The sequence below is a fragment of the Eptesicus fuscus genome, chromosome 2 (assembly GCF_027574615.1).
Source record: "Eptesicus fuscus isolate TK198812 chromosome 2, DD_ASM_mEF_20220401, whole genome shotgun sequence".
In the NCBI taxonomy this organism is placed as follows: domain Eukaryota; kingdom Metazoa; phylum Chordata; class Mammalia; order Chiroptera; family Vespertilionidae; genus Eptesicus; species Eptesicus fuscus.
In genome coordinates this window covers 63,024,008-63,040,665 of record NC_072474.1, presented here as the reverse complement: position 1 = coordinate 63,040,665, position 16,658 = coordinate 63,024,008, and the positions used below count along the sequence as shown (strand labels likewise).

The following is a 16,658-nucleotide window of genomic DNA, read 5'->3' as shown; positions in this document are numbered from 1 at the left end:
TACCGGGTCAACCGGCCATCTTCTAGACATCTGACTTCCTTGCAGACAAAGCCATGCTTGTGGGGGCTGAGGCAGAGGCAGTTAGGCCAGCAGGGGAGGGCAATTGGGGGTGAGATCAGGCTGGCAGGGGAGGGAAGTTGGGGGCAACCAGGCCAGCAGGGGAGGGCAGTTGGTGGTGACCAGGCCTGCAGGGGAGGGTAGTTGGGAGCGAGATTAGGCCTGCATGGGAGGGCAGTTGGGGGCGAGATCAGGCCAGCAGGGATGGGCAGTTGGGAGTGAGATCAGGCCTGCATGGGAGGGCAGTTGGGGGTGAGATCAGGCCGGCAGGGGAGAGCAGTTGGGGGCAAGATCAGGCCTGCATGGGAGGGCAGTTGGGGGTGAGATCAGGCCGGCAGGGGAGAGCAGTTGGGGGCAAGATCAGGCCGGCAGGGGAGAGCAGTTGGGGGTGAAATCAGGCTGGCAGGGGTGGGCCTTGGGGGGCAAGATCAGGCTGGCAGGGGAGGGCAGTTAGGGGTTGATCAGGCAAGCAGGCAAAGGGATTAGAGGCAATCAGGCAGGCAGGCAGAGGCAGTTAGGGACAATCAGGCAGGCAGGCAGGTGAGCAGTTAGGATCCAGTGGTCCCAGATTGTGAGAGGATCAGGCCTAAACCGGCAGTCGGACATCCCCCAAAGAGTCCCCGATTGGAGAGGGTGCAGGTTGGGCTGAGGGAACCTCCCCACCCCTGTGCACGAATTTCGTGCACCAGGCCACTAGTAGAACATATAAAATAGAGCATAGAATTTATCAACTGACCTAGGATTCAAGTTGAAACCCACTTTTTTGTCCTTTTCTTGCACTCTGTGCAGTCTATAAATCTTATCTCTACCTCTACTTCGTTACCTTTTTCCATTTTTTCTTATATTTTTAACTGATAGGTTCCAGTTTGTGACTATATCATTGCCTTATATTTTGCTCCAGCAATTTTAATTGTGTCAGCTGATGAAATCTCGTTAGTACAGTTCAAAACCCACATTAATGTTAGTAAATATTTAAATGTTTTAAAAGAATTTATTTTGGAAGAGGCACTGGCCTTTTTGGAATGTTAACTAAAGAACCAGTTTAACAAATCACTAGTAGTAGTAACTATGGTAAACCCAGTAAGAAAGTATTTAACAGAGGTACATGGAGGAATATGTTGTAAATATTCCTGATGTAGAAGAATGGAAAAAGATGAAATCGGAGGCAGTCAAGTGAAGAAAAATACTTTTCCAATAAGTGGGAAGGTTGTATTGTAGGTCCATGCTATTGATAAAGAAACATACTAGACGACTATAATTGTTCTGTGCTTGTCTCACAAAAAGAAGCATGAAAGGAGATGGAGGAGAAACTTTTTTACCCCCGCTGAATCCCTTTTAATTTGGGGCAAGATGCTGAACAATATGTAATGATTAAGAAAGCCCGTGGCAATTAAGACTTCATCTGAAAGATGAGGAAATGTGTAGCTAGCGATGGACATTACTTTGAATAAAGCACTTTTGATGTTTCTCTTGAAATTACCATGTTTTCTTTTACTACAAAATTCGCCATTATTAACGGGTACACCCAGTATTTCTGTATTCCTTCTTCTCATGCAAGATTTTGAAATAAGGAGTTGGGGTGCATTCGAATTGACAGCCTTCTGGAGCTCTTGCTTTAACTCATTCTTCTGATGTTGCTCCCTATTCAAGTGGTCACATTCATGCCAAGCCTCATGGAAACACATTTACAACAATCATTGAGTTAGAGTTGGTGCTTAAATATCATATTACTAATATTGCATAGTACTGTAAAATCTGTTTAATTACTTGTAAATTTTTATAGATTAGTCTCAAGTTGTATGGATCTTAAGCATAGCCTACTCAGGGCTCAGAGTGAATTGTGCAGTGGCTGGGAGAACAAGGAGGATGATCAAAGTCAAGGCAAGAGTTTATTTTTTTTGTTAATGAATCTACAGTTTGTACAGCAAAGAAGAAAGTGAGAAAGCTATTAGAACCTGTGTTGAGAGAAGCATGTAAGAATCTTCAGTGTTTACCAGAGGGTGGTGGGGGAGGAAGGTGTGGGGAAGTGGGGAGGGCATCAGGCATGGAGGTGGGAGAGGCAGTGCTGGAGTGCCTTTTTCCAACAGTATAAGAATATTAGCTGCAGCAAGCAAACAAAACCAAAAAGTAATTTTTAATATTTTATTGTAATTTGGGAAAGAGAGATCCCAAGAAGTTTTAAGGTAAGAGAAAACTGATTTGGGGTAAATACAAATAATTAATAAGCTTGAAAAAAGCAATGGATGTTTTTTGAAATGAACTATTTTTATAGTTTTAGTTAAGTATATTTTGCAAAACTTATCGAGGGGTTTCTAGGTTTACTTTGTTAAGTTAATTAAGTGAGGAGGGCATTAGGCAGAGGTGCCTTTAGTACATTAGTAACCTACATAAGCATACCCAAACCTAAGCCTGTAAATACCTCCAGGTTAAGAAATTGAAACCTAAGGACAACTAATCACAAATGGCCAGCCAACTAGGCTTTGCCAAATAAGGCAGCCACTTAAACTAGAACCAATCAAATAATTGCTTTGCTTTTGCCTCTTCTCTATAAAAGTTTAATGTTTGTGGAATACTTTCAACTACTTCCTGTTTGGTACTGCCTGATTCAAATAGAGTTTTGCTCTTTATTTGTAAATATGCCTCAGTTTATCTTTTAACAACTTATAACCCAGTCTAATTATTTTTTAGGTCTTACTTTGGTTAACTGAATTCTTCTAACAGGGACTTCTCCTAACTTTTGTGTTGGGGAGAAACACTCATTATTTTTAAACTAGAGACTCGGGGCATAGATTGGTGCACTGGTGGGGTCCCTCGGCCTGGCCTGCAACCTCTCGCAATCCAGGACCCCACAAGGCATGTTGGACTGCCAGTTTCGCCTGATCCCTGAAGGCCAGGCTGAGGGACCCCACCAGTGCACACATCCGTGCACCAGGCCTCTAGTATGCATATAAGATCATTGGTTAATCTCTTCTCACCCTCTCCCCTTCCCCCTTCCCTCTGAGATTCATCAGTCTGTTCCATGTTTCCATGCCTGTGTGTTGAGCGTCTGCCCCCTGGTGGTCAGTGCGCATTATTGCTATTGGTGAAATGGTTGCTTAGGCTTTTATATATATAGATTGCTATAGTGAAATACATGTCTTGAGTTTAGGATGTTTTGTTAAGTCTCATATGCAGAGTTTTAAATGGGACCTCTTGCATATTGTGCTTCTTTGTTCCTCATTTTATTCAGCCTGGAAAATAGCAACTTGCTTTTAGTCTAATAAAAGAAAAGGATGAAGAATGTGGTTCAGGGTTGGAAAACTATGTAGGACATCCATTAGCTTCTTTTGGTCGGCTAATTCTTAGGCAGCTTATTACACACTTCTTGCTCTACTTCCCAGGCCCACAGGTTTTTAATCCACATTATTCCCCCTTACCAGCTGCTACCACCCATGTTTCAGATTGACTACACAATGGGAAAATTCTCTTCTCTCTCCTTGCCATACTCCACAGCAAGTATATTAGACTTGTTCATTTTAGGGTTTTACTTTTAATCTCTATGAAGAAATAGATGTACAAAACTGGCAAACATGGAGAAAACACAGCCTTATCCAATTGTATAAAGTCTTCATAGTGCTTGTTTCTGGTCCATAGTCCTGCATTTGATTTCTTTGATGCAACTGCAGAAGCATCTGGTGCTGGAAGTCTCCCGATGGCCTTCAAAGTCAGATGAAGCTGCTCAGTTGTAGCCCTAGAGAGATGTGGGTTGGCACCATTCCAGAGCCTGGTGAAAGTCTCAGTCCTTTTCAGCATGTGTATCCCAGTGTTCCTGTCCACTCTGTTTATCTGCTCTGCCCTATCACCAGGGCTCTTGTGGGGTTGACTTCCAAGGATCTCAGCGATTCTTATAGCCCATTCCAATGCCTCCTTGCCCCTCTGGGAGATTTCCCTAGCTGAGAGTCCAGGAAGGCCCTCGTCCTTTTTCATGTCTCTCTTACCTTTAGGAATTTTTCTGTGTTTCATACCAGTCTGCAATAACCCAGAAGTTTCTTTTGCTAAGCTACTATAGCATCATTTTCTTCTGCCTGACTCTGACTGGCCATCACCATAGCATAGTGTATTGACCAGGTAGTGCTTGCAAGCCAAGCATTGGGCTAGGCACTTTATATCAGTTATAAATGTCCTTTTTAAAATTTTGTTTGCTTCATATCCAGTAGCTCATTGTTAAGGTTGATGGTACCCTTAGTATAAGCAGATTTCTCCATATATTATTCCCAGCAAACATTTGAGCATGTCTTTAAAATGGCTGTGTGATCCCCAAATTGGTTTTATAAGTCTTCATACTTGCCTCATTTTCTCATCTTATAATGCTAGCAGATTTGTTACTTTTCTCACTCAAAAAGCTCATACATTTTTTTGGAACTTCTCAATAAGTTTTGGTTCCCAACCCACAGGAAACAACCAGTTCATAGGGTTTTCAGAGAAATACCCTGAACCCATTGAGTGATTTAGCTCAGAATTTCTCAAACTTTAATGTGCATGGGAATTGTTTGGAGAATTATTACAGATGCAGATTTCTTGGGCTCCACCCTGGTGATAATAATTAAATAGATCTGGAGTTATGCCCAGGAATTTGTTTTTAACTATCAGCCCAAATGATTCTGATGCAGGTGATATCGGACCTCATTCTTAGGAAACTGATTTGACCTTTTTGGTCTGGTTCTCACCTCTGTTCATTACCGTGGGTTCTCTAATGATCACTGCTCTGATGTCCCCATTCAGTCCTGTTAGACCTATTAGGTTTATATAAGCCAGTGTGGACATGTAAAAACTACTCCAGGCATAATTTCCACCAAGGAATAGAAAGCTTTCTCTCCTCCCTCTCACAAATATTTTCTAACACTTACTCAAAAAGGTGGGTCAAGTATCTGGAGATGAAATGATTTTAAAAAATGATTTGCAAGGCACTATTTAAAGTCAACAAATATTAATTTTATTTATATTAAAATATTGAATGTGTACCATTAGAATTGTTTTATCATATACATTATGTAATCCGTGTACTCAAAAAGTACAGAGAATAATATAAAATAGACACATACGAACTCAACTTCTGTATTAACACATTAACATTTTACCACGTTAAAAAAATTCTTTAATATCCATGTTTTAAAACATTTACCACATATGTCCTTATCTGAAAGCAGTGACTAGCATTACCTTGAGCACTTTAAAATTTTACATAGATGGAATATATCATATATTTCCCTTTGTACATTTTAAAAATCAACATTGGTTTTGATCTTTATGTTACTCCACATAAACCTAATTAAGTTACTTCAACTTCTGTGTAGTATTTCCTTTTATAGACCATAATTTTTCATTCTCTTATTGATGGTTATTAGGTACTAACCTTTTTGTTTCAGCTTTTAAAAATATCGTTGAATCACACTAGTGTGCTAGAATTTCTTTAGGTTACATCATCTAGATATGGCATTGCTGTAAGACCTGTATCCATAATTAAAAATGTACACTTAAAATAAAAGACAGAAGTAATCATCAGACAACTAAGTCTTTTTGTTATATTTTATTAAAAATTCACATTAAAACAACCTACTTTTTTATACTCCCTATTTTATCCACTCTTCATTCTGTCCTGGAAACTCTTTCAGAGTTGCTATCAATGGGTACACATAATTTTTTATTCGATTTTTTTCACTTAACATAATTGCATATAAATATTTCATTCATTTGACCCATTTATTCAATAAATGCTTAATTAGTGGCTCCCACGGGCCAGGCTAGCTCCTGAGGACAGATAGAAATCCTGGCTTTGTTGAATCTTTCATTAATTTCACATAATCACATAGACCATGATTTTGTCTTTAGGAAGCAATTAACATTACATAGTAGTATGGTATGATTTGCTTATTGAATTCCTCAGGGAACGGTGTTTATTTTAGAAATGTATACATATATGACATCTGTCAGAATTAAGGACTGAATTTGATTATTGTGATATTATCATGGGGCATGTGTGTCTATAATGCTCAGATTGACTTAGAATAAGCCAGATCTCAGCTATTGTCATTAACAGTCCATGCTCTCACTCTTCTCTCCATTCATTCTCTGCAACTCAGCTTAGAACCTTGGCTGTTAGAGAGGTAACACACCTGAACTGTGGCGTGGGTTTGAGTACTGGCTCCTTGGCTTGCGAGTACATAAACTTGGGCAAATGAATGAACCTCCCTGTTTCTCAGTTTTCCTTTCTGTAAAATAGGGATACTAACATATTCAGTTGATACTTGGGGAAATCCTTAAAACTGTGAGGATTGGCTCTGGTTATGCAGTAAAGCTCTGGTTTTTGAAAGTCAGATTTCACTTCCTAAAGCAAGCTAATTGAGGGATTGAAAAATAAGGCAAAGATAGGCATGAGGGAGAAAAATCAGACTTTTTTTTTTTTTTTTTTTCAGGCAATCCAGGACTCGTAGCTCACTGGAAGCTGTTCACTGTTGGTTCCCTCTCCCTGATGTCTGCTTGGACCTGTGACTCCAAGAAGAGAAAGAGGCTGACAGATAGGTGTGTGCACACACATCTACACATAGAGGCACACAGGAGAGAGGGTAAGATGGTTAAAGAGGGGAAACATGTCAAGAAGTTACTGTTAGAAAAAATCCATCCATTTGAGTATTTTACCTAATAGTACAGCAGGTTGTTTCTAAAATGTGAAAATTAATCAGTTAGGTCAGTGGTCGGCAAATAGGGCTCGCGAGCCACATGTGGCTCTTTGGCCCCTTGAGTGTAGCTCTTCCACAAAATACCATGGCCTGGGTAAGTCTACTTGAAAGAAGTGACATTAGAAGAAGTTTAAGTTTAAAAAACTTGGCTCTCAAAAGAAATTTCAATCGTTGTACTGTTGATATTTGGCTCTGTTGACTAATGAGTTTGCCGACCACTGAGTTAGGTCTATAGGCTGCTCTCACTACATGCAAATGCAATGGCCATTTGTACATACATCCAGGCCAAATAATCGAATGTGGGAGAAAGTATAAAGTAACAACTAGTCTTACTAGTAACATTACCAGTTTCAAGCTTACTTCTTTAGAAAATGCTCATTATCACCCATTGCCTCCTCCTTCTCCTCCTTCTTTCTACCCACTTTTTTCCTTCCCTTTTTCCTTCCATGCCAGAACAGCTTCTAGCCATGGGGAAAATGAAGTAATTAAATGTGCCTGCATTTATTTCTTCAAATTGCTGTTTAAGTTCAGCTCAGATATGAATCAAATACACGGGGCTAGAAAAGAGTCAAGGCGTGCTCTGAAGGTAGTGGGCTCCTATGAAGTCACTGATTAATATAATTAAAAGCCCAAGTTAATTGCATTATTTTCCATTAGCCTTCATTGTATATGTACCTTCCAAGGACCAGACTCCCCCTCCCCACAGGGCTCTGGTTCCAGGTTTATCCAAGTGAGATGGCTGCTTTTGAAACCAAACCTTTCATCAGTCCCCTATTAATTAGCTAAATGCCGCATCGGCTTCTGCATCCAGGCCTGCCAGCTGGGCGTGAGCATCAGGAGAGCAGAGCTCAGGTCCTCTTGGCCCGTCCTCAGCCTGGTCATTGGTATTCCAGGACAAGTCAGCTTACTGTAATTTGAAATTGGTCTGCCGTCCCATTAGGATTCTGCCCGATCAATACCAAGTGAATTAGAGTTTCAGTGATCTGATTAACTCCCCATTATTTTCTACCCTGGCTGATTTAGAATGCATGATGAGACAATATTCCAGTTTCTTTGCTTTATCCCAGTTTAAGTGAAATATAGACATCTAAGGAAGCAGTGCCTGTGCATTTGATTTGGCTCCTCTGTAATAAAGTCAAACACTATGAGTATCTCCCTCATCAAAACAGTCTTAAGTGACTGAGGGCTGCCTCCTGCACACCAGCAGGAGCTGTGAGTGACAAGGGGGAGAAGTAGGTGGGAGCACTCACGGCTCTTCTCTCCTTGGCCTTCTCTTCTGAATGGCCTCCTGTAGGGCATTTAATAGGGTGGTTTAGTTATTTGCCATATGATCAACATTAGCAGCTCTGTGACTGACGCCCTGGGTCATGTGGTTGGAAGGCAGACTATAATTCTCTCCCAAAGGCACACGAGGTTTATGACAATAGGGTAACTAAATGATGTATCCTGATGACTGAAAACAGGCATTGTAGCCAGCCAGGCCAGGGCCAAGTGCTTGCTGCCCTTGGGGAAAATGCTTGGTGCTCTCACATAGTGAATTTGACTTCCTGGGCAGGAGGACTATTTTTATGCCCTGACTCAGGGCTTCAGAGAAATCCAAATAGACCTCAGCAAGTCAGTGTGTAGCTCCCAGAGGCTCAGAATTTAAACTAGTGGAAAACACAGCACCGGAAATAATGCAAGAAATGGAACTACATTTTTTTAGAAATACAGTTGTATTATGTCCTTATATGTTTGAATTCTCTTGGCCAAGCATTTTCTGGTAGAGGTTCCTAAATAGTTCATCATTATTATTTTCAGAGTGTGGAATTTATAATAGGATTATCCATTGTTTTAGTATTGTTCAGATGCTTTAAAATAAATGCAGTATACTTTTTTAAACAGATCTGAGCTATAGTAATGTAGCACAGTGTTTTTTAACCAGTGATCCAAAAGCAATTCAGAATGGTTTGTATTTAATATGGCCTATACTAAGTATCATCCCATCTTCCTCCTAGGAATTAGCAATTTAGAATATTCCATATGCATGGATGAAGACATTTGACAAGAGATGATATAATATGACCTGCTAGCTAGTTATGTAAACCCCTGGATTGGAAATATAGATGTATACAAGTGGAGTATCTGGCATTGACAGATGTTAGCTCGATGGGAGGTTTGTTCAGCCTAAGGTCTTATGAGTTATGTTGGTCTTCCCCACTATTGATACTCAACTGAACATTTCTGAATATCTTTTTTGTGTTTGGTCTTCCAATTATGGTTCATGCAAGCTAGTTAGAGCAAAATTATCATGGTGATTTATAAAGAGAAATAAGGTATAAAATACCCCAGATCAAAATAAGAGATTATTCATCCTGGGCTTGAATCCTGCTCTTTACAGATAGGTTAATTGCTTTGCCTTTTTAAGCCAAGATTATTTACCTCCATAAAATGGAAATAAGTACTGTAAACATTATGGATTAAATATAATAACATATGGATTAAATATAATAATATGGATTAAATATAATAATATATGTAAAGTATTTAGCGCATAATAAATGCTCAAACTTGTTAGCTTTCTTCTCTTCTTTTCCTCAACATGTTCCAAGAGTCTGTGAGAACATTTTTTTATGCCAATCTCTACTTTAAAATGTTCCATCTTAAAGTGGAAAGAAATAACAAGCTACAGATAAAGGAGTTGTATCAAGTATTTTTTATGCACATGATTTAATTGGAAAATTACTGCGATGTTGCTCTGAAATATCTCAAATTTCTCACCTGGGAACAACCTAAGTTACATAAAGAAATGATTCAAACTGTATCTAAAAGTAGAATGACCAAAAGCTCTAATTGATTATGAATACAAAACCAACTCTGAGCCCCTCTGGTGGAGGAAAGGACCTGGAAAGGCTCAGAATGTCTGAGCTCAACAGGATTGTTTTCAGGTATTTCTGATCTTCACCATGTCTGTCAGTCCCCATCTTCTGACATATTCTAACAATAGACCTAGTCCTTTCTTGGTTTTGATTGTGTATTTATATCCATAGATTAAAGTAGAATATTCTCCCATTGCATTTCTGGTCAATTAAAACTCTCAAGCTTTTATCATACCTACTTCTGTTTTTTGTGTTTTATTTTTTTTGGTGTATGTGTGATTAATTATTTTTAACATGTAAAATATAATATTTACTTTCCCCAAATAAATATCATTATGTTGCCAAAGCCGGTTTGGCTCAGTGGATAGAGCGTCGGCCTGCGGACTGCAGGGTCCCAGGTTCGATTCCGGTCAAGGGCATGTACCTTGGTTGCAGGCACATCCTCAGGAGGGGGTGTGCAGGAGGCAGCTGATCGATGTTTCTAACTCTCTATTCCTCTCCCTTCCTCTCTGTAAAAAATCAATAAAATATATTAAAAATAATTTAAATATCATTATGTTGATTTCAGCCAATCACTCCAGTTTGTTAGCATCTTTTTTTTGATATTTATTGTATCATGTATGTAATTATCTTTCTAGCTTAGTGTTCTTCAGTAACTAATAGAACATGGTACACAACAGCTCTAACACCATCCTGATTTCGATCTTGAAAGCCACAGCCTTGGTCCTGGAGTTGAATAATTACCCACTTGCACCAGCAAAGCAGCCCACATTTCTCTGTACTACTACTGCTGCTCTTGCTGCTGAATATCTTCCAGTTGTCCCTTCACTCCTTACCCTTTCCCACACTATTTTGTGTCCTAAAGGCTGTTCTATATGGACCACATCAATGGACTCCCAGTCCTCTGGCTTCTAATTGAGGGCAGCCCCTGGGGTTGGCTGGAGAGAGGAGGGAGGAAGTGAAGAGGTTAGGGTGTTTTTTTCTCCCACCTCTCTCCTAGCTGAATTCCCGTGAGTTGACTGCCTCTTTTGATTCAGATCCATGGCTCCTGTCGGGAGACATCATGCATCTCATAATTATTGTACATTTTGTGGACTATGAGACAAAATGGACAGTTACCTTAAATATGCAGCTATTAATATCAATTTATGTCTATTACAAATTACTGTTATAGATTTGCTGACTTGTACATAGGAAATGCATAAAAACATACATAAAATTTTATCATCTTTGGATCACTATATTTGATGACACCATGCTATTGCATTTTAGTGATAGTTTGACTGTTGCTTGAAGCTCAACTTATAACCCAAATGTCACAATTAAGTTATTAACTGGATGGTGAAAATACTCATACTTAGCACTTACATGTTGCTTTTCACCATTAATGTGTATGACAAATAGGAGCCAATCAATAGCACAGCAGTGTATTCAGTAATGATCTTTTACTGTTGCTTGGTTCACTTCAGTTCAGAGGCCTTTTACTAATCATACCATAAAACTGGTGACAAGTTAAAGTTAATAGACAATATTTATTTGAGTATGTTCCTCTGTATCCCCTGTCTCTTTATCGGCTTGATTTTCCACTGGATGGTGAACCGTAAAGGCAGAGATTATCTTTCCCCTCTGTATCCCCAATGCCTAGTATAGGACCTGACACCTGGTCGACATTCAAAAAAGTACTTATAGAATAGATAGATGAATGGATAATACAGCAAAACTATCGAGGTGATCATTAGTGTTGTTTCTAAAACCTGTTGTAACAAGTGTCTGGGGGATTATACTTTCGATGTCAGATATTTTCAATTGAAAAGAAGGGTCATAGTTTGAAACTTTTTGAAACTCATGCTAAATTGACTCAAAGCTAGAAAGCAGCCTGTACCAATGAAATGGACACAACCCACCATGTTAAGGAAGACTGAAAGTTGTTCCTCAGCCCTCCACTTGCAGCATCTTTGCTCATGTAGTTCTGCTCCATGCACTGAAGTCCGGCTGCTGGGGCAGGTCTCGATATGCAGAGTTTCTATCTCTTTTCTTTTGGTGCCTTGAATAGGAGAGATCCTGTAGCTTTTGAAGGAGGCCACCAATCATGGCAGCAGCCTTGACAAGCAAGTTCTGACATGTTGGACATCTCCATCATTGCTTGTCAACACCTACATTAGAGAGAAGGAGAAATGTTTTGGAAGGAAGAAAAAGAAGACTGTGGCAATAACATCCAATGTGAAAAATACTTAATTGCATAGCTCTATGTAAAAAAAAAGACATCTCAACGTCATACTTAAATCCACATGAAAAGGATGATTGAAAACAGAGATCAAGTTAATGTTGAAGAAGAATCAGATTTAAAAAACAATCTTTGAGACAATCCAGTCTGACCTCCTCATTTTACAGATGAGGAAATTCTGACCCCCAAAAGATAAATGATTCACTCCAGGTCATATAGCCAGGGCTTTTTCTACTGTTTTCCTCAATACCATGTTCATTTCAGTACTCAGTACTCAATGTTCTATATAATTGGTAATTTTAGAATTTAAAATTGAAACATGGAAATTATTATTCCAAACATTAAGTGAAAATTGATTTTGTATTAACTGTAGGTGATGTACAAATACAACATTCCCATACTTGACTAGCTCTAAAAATTGATAAAGCCTTACTTATGTAAGGAGAGGAGAATATTCTTATGATAAAAGTAAAAAATGAAGCTTCAGTTAAGATTTTTAAAAATTTAGAATGAACTTTGCTAATTGAGAAGTAATTCAGACTCTGTGATTTTATAATAATAACTTTAAAGAGAGTTCTCTTTTTAAAATCTTTATTGTCAAAAGTATTACATAGGTCCTCCTTTTTCCCCCATTAACCTCTTCCAGTCTGCTCACATCCTCCTAACGATAGTTCTTCGCTCACACTATAATTAATGTCAATTTGGTTTAAAATAAGTAGCTTTAAAAAAAATCAAAGAATCAATTATTGAGAATTCTACCAACTTGTCTTCAATTATTAGTAATTTATTTTCCTATTACTGTGCTTTCATTTTTATGGTACATTTTAATGTAATGGAGACCTGTTTTAATTTTATTCAATAATGAATGTATCAAGACTGTGAAATTGATGTGCTATAGAAAGGTGGGGCTAGAAGACTTAGAGGCAGAGCAATCCATGGAACAACCAGTAGGAGTAACAAGTGATGCTCCTGTCTAAACTAAAACAGCTATTTGAAGCAGAAAAACAATACAATTGGGGCCGCTAAATGCTTTTCTCCCACTAGCACTTGGAGACGGTATCAGAGAAGTATGTTTTCTAGAATAGAAAGAAAAATGGACTAGAAAGGATAGCTAAAATGCAGCATGCAGTTTTCTGGAAGATGGAAGGGACCCTGTCCACAAAGATGGAGTCAAAACCAGTGGGCAGGAGAGGATATTCGATCAGCTATTACTCAGAAGGAATGCCTAGCCACTTCCAAGGTGTACTGGTTCAGTAGAGCCTTACCGTAAAAGCGCTGGAGGGCTCATTCCACCAGCTAGCCATGACATGGGAAAAATTGGGTTGTGAGGAGGTAGTTGTGGCAAGTGATTATGATAGAAAGTTAAACAGGGTCTAGTATAGACAAGATGCTCAATTACCAATGAGTGAATGATTGGCCTAATGAGCCAGAATAAGGAGTTTGGATTTTATCGCAGGCCAGTGGATTTCCAGCAGAGGACAACAAGATCAAATATGCACTTCATAAAGACTTGCCCTGTGGAAAATGGACCCAAGTTGGAGGTAGGGAGGCCAGTTAGGAGGCTCTTCTGGTGGCTTGAGTAAAGGTAGTGGCTACTCAAACTTTGGAATATTAGGTATTTATCATTTTCTGTTAATTAAAATAGTTCATATAACTTGTGGTAATAATTTGTGTGATGTATATCAGCTCATCTCAGGTGTGCTTTTACCATGCTACCTGGCAATATTGTGAAATTAGGGATTTCAGCAAAATACAGTAAGAGCTCATTTATTTAGTGCGATTGGAACTATTACAAAAAGTTGGATAAAGTGGGGCATGGTGAAGACATGACACAATCAACTGTTTTATCTAACCTAAAAATGTAAGAACACATTCATTTACCAGTCTTTCTATCTAGAGCCAGAATCCTTGTGGTTTTTTTTAAAGATATATTTTTATTGATTTCAGAGAGGATAGGAGAGGGAGAGAGAAATAGAAGCATCAATGATGAAAGAGAATCATCACTGATCTTGATTGGCTGCCTCCTGCGCACCCCCTACTGGGGACCGAGTGTGCAACCCAGACAAGTGCCCTGACAGGGAATCTAACTGTGACCTCTGGGTTCATAGGACGACGCTCAACCACTGAGTCACACTGGTCAGGCAAGAAACCTTGTCTTTGAGCATGCATCTTCTCTGTGCAGTTACCTGTAGTCTTTTTTGCATACATCACAAACATAATGCATTTTTATTATATCCAAATTCATTTTTGTTCAAGTAGAGTGAGAAATTACAGACTCTTGTGAAGCAATTTTAAAATGTTCATACTTATTTTTTCCAACCTTTTATAGTTGTTTTGCCTACACCAAATTTGATGGCAATATTTTATTAGCTACTTGCCTTTATAGTTTTCTAAAACAATCGCTTCCTTTTTTAAATAGTGTATTGAACATTTCCCACCATCTTGGTCCACCTTTCATTCCAGCTGTTGTTGCAGCCACAAACATTTTTCAGGTTTGACAGCATTCAGGCTCAGCTACATTGTTTACGAGGGCTTTCTAATGCCACAGCAGGAGATGCCTTTGGTATGCGTTAGGGAAACTCCTGAACATGTGGGTGCAGCAGTCTTACCCCTGTGCAAGGGACTATGCCCCCTGGGAAACCTTTGATCAATGGGGGACTGGACTTTGTATATACATTTCACATGGTTTCTCAGAAGGGTCCAGGGGAATCCAGCCTCAGCTACTAACAGCAATTACCATCTCAGTAACACACGTTAAGTTGCCTTTCTGATTGTCCTCTTGGGAGCACATTAACCACCTGCAAGTATGTCCTTGTCTTGTGCTGACCTTTCTGGGAGGCAAGTCACATAGGACACATAGAAGCCTCACTGCTCTTCTTAAAACTCATATTATTTTAGCGAATGTTTAATTTTGCCTAATTATAACAAATCCAACTGGCACAAACCTACCTGCCCTTGGTAAGTGTCCACCATAATTATTGGGAGCTGAGGTGACAGAGAGGAACCTAGCTGCCCCCAGCAGGCAGCATACCCCACTTCACATGCCCAGTCTGCTTTACATGCTAGTGGAGAGGATACCATTTAACCTGATGATTTTGTCATGTGGAGGTCAGGTAAGAAGTCTTCCACTGAATTTCAGTCTAGAACTTATCAGACTTTTAAGGTGACCGAGCTAGCCCAGGGCAAGAGTGTGAAGATAAAGTTTGTCTTTGGAGGTTTTAATCCACTCTTTCTGCTCTTTATCTTTTTTTTTTTTAAAAAATTATCTTTATTATTGAAAGTATTACAGATGTCCCCTTTGTTTTCTCCCCATTGACCCCCTCAACTCCACACCCACCTCTCCCAGGCCTTCACCACACTATTGTCTGTGTCTATGGGCAATACATATCTATATATATAAAAAGCCAGTGTCTGTGACGACCGTGACGACCAAAAGACCAGTCACCCTGAGGTGTATTGAGCACCTCTCGGTCCCTCCCCCCTACCCCGCCCCCTGGCCCGCGAGCGGGGTGGGGCAGGACTGGGGACTGGTGAGCAGGCTGAATGGCTGACCTCTTGGTCCATTGCCCCGGCCCATAGGCTCCAATGGATCAGCGATGGTGAATGGGGGAATCAGGGTGGGTGGCGGGAGGACTGGGCTGGTTGTCAGGCTGTTGTGATCACCAGCTCATCCCCGGCTGCTCAGGGGCTCAGGCCTATGGGAAAGTGGGCACTAGCGACTTCACCATCATGCACATGCGCCAGACTGGCTGCTGATAGAACGTGCTTCCCGCTTGGGGCTACTCACACCGGGGCAGGTAGGTCGTGGGTGTGCCCCACAGCTTCCGTTGGCATCTCAAGCCCCAGCAGCAGTGGCAGTAGCAGCGGCAGTGGCGGCAATGTGAGTGGCCCCGAGGAGGCAGCGCGTTCCATCAGCGGCCAGCCCAGTGCACGTGCATGGAGGTGAAGTTGCTGGTGCCCGCTTTCCTGCAGGCCTGAGCCCCCGAGCAGCCAGGGATGAGCTGGTGATCCCAATGGCCTGACAGCCTGGTGGCGGAGGCGGCGTTTGGCCTGGGGACTGGTGAACGGGCAGAAGATGGCCCTGATCGCAGGAGGCTAGGCCTTAGGGACCCTACCTGCATAATTTTGTGCACTGGGCCTCTAGTATGCATATAAATTCCCCAGTTAATCTCTCCCCACCAACCCTCCCAACCTCAACCTTCCTTCTGAGATTGGTCAGTCTATTCCATGCTTCTAGGTCTCTGGATCTATTTTGTTCATCAGTTTATTTTGTTCTTTAGATTCCACATATGAGTGAGATCACGTGACACTTAACTTTCTCTGACTGGCTTATTTCACTAAGCACTGTACTCTTCAGGTCCCTGTTTGCTGTCTCAAAGGGTAAAAGCTCCTTTTTACAGCTGCTTAGTATTCCATTGTGTAAATGTACCACAGCTTTTTTTATCCACTCATTAGCTGATGGGCACTTGGGCTGTTTCCAAATCTTAGCTATTGTAAATTGAGCTGCTATGAACATAGGGGTGTATATATTTTTTCTGATTGGTGTCTGCTCTTTATTTTTCTCAGAAGTATTCTCCACCTGCTTTGTTTTTTTCAACATTGTTTCTCAGGAAATAACACACATTTATGCTAAGGAATAAAGTGCTAGTAATGCATGATGTAGACCATCGCTTCCCTACCCTCCAACACCTTCAGGAGTGGTGGCATTTTTTGAATTATAATATTATGTCAGTAACTATTGACATTTAAAGTATAAATGAACATGGAGAATAGGTATGTTTGAAGTTGGGGGATTAAAAGTAC

The 16,658-nt window shown here is 40.3% G+C and overlaps 1 long non-coding RNA gene across 1 annotated transcript in view; it reads left to right on the top strand.

Annotated features, from left to right (window-relative positions):
- The window catches only part of LOC129150733 (uncharacterized), a 158,901-nt gene that overhangs the window by 22,926 nt on the left and 119,317 nt on the right, over nt 1–16,658 (top strand). Inside the window, exon 2 of the long non-coding RNA XR_008557484.1 lies at nt 6,510–6,659. This is a non-coding gene — a long non-coding RNA (uncharacterized LOC129150733). The remainder of the gene's footprint in view (nt 1–6,509; nt 6,660–16,658) is intronic.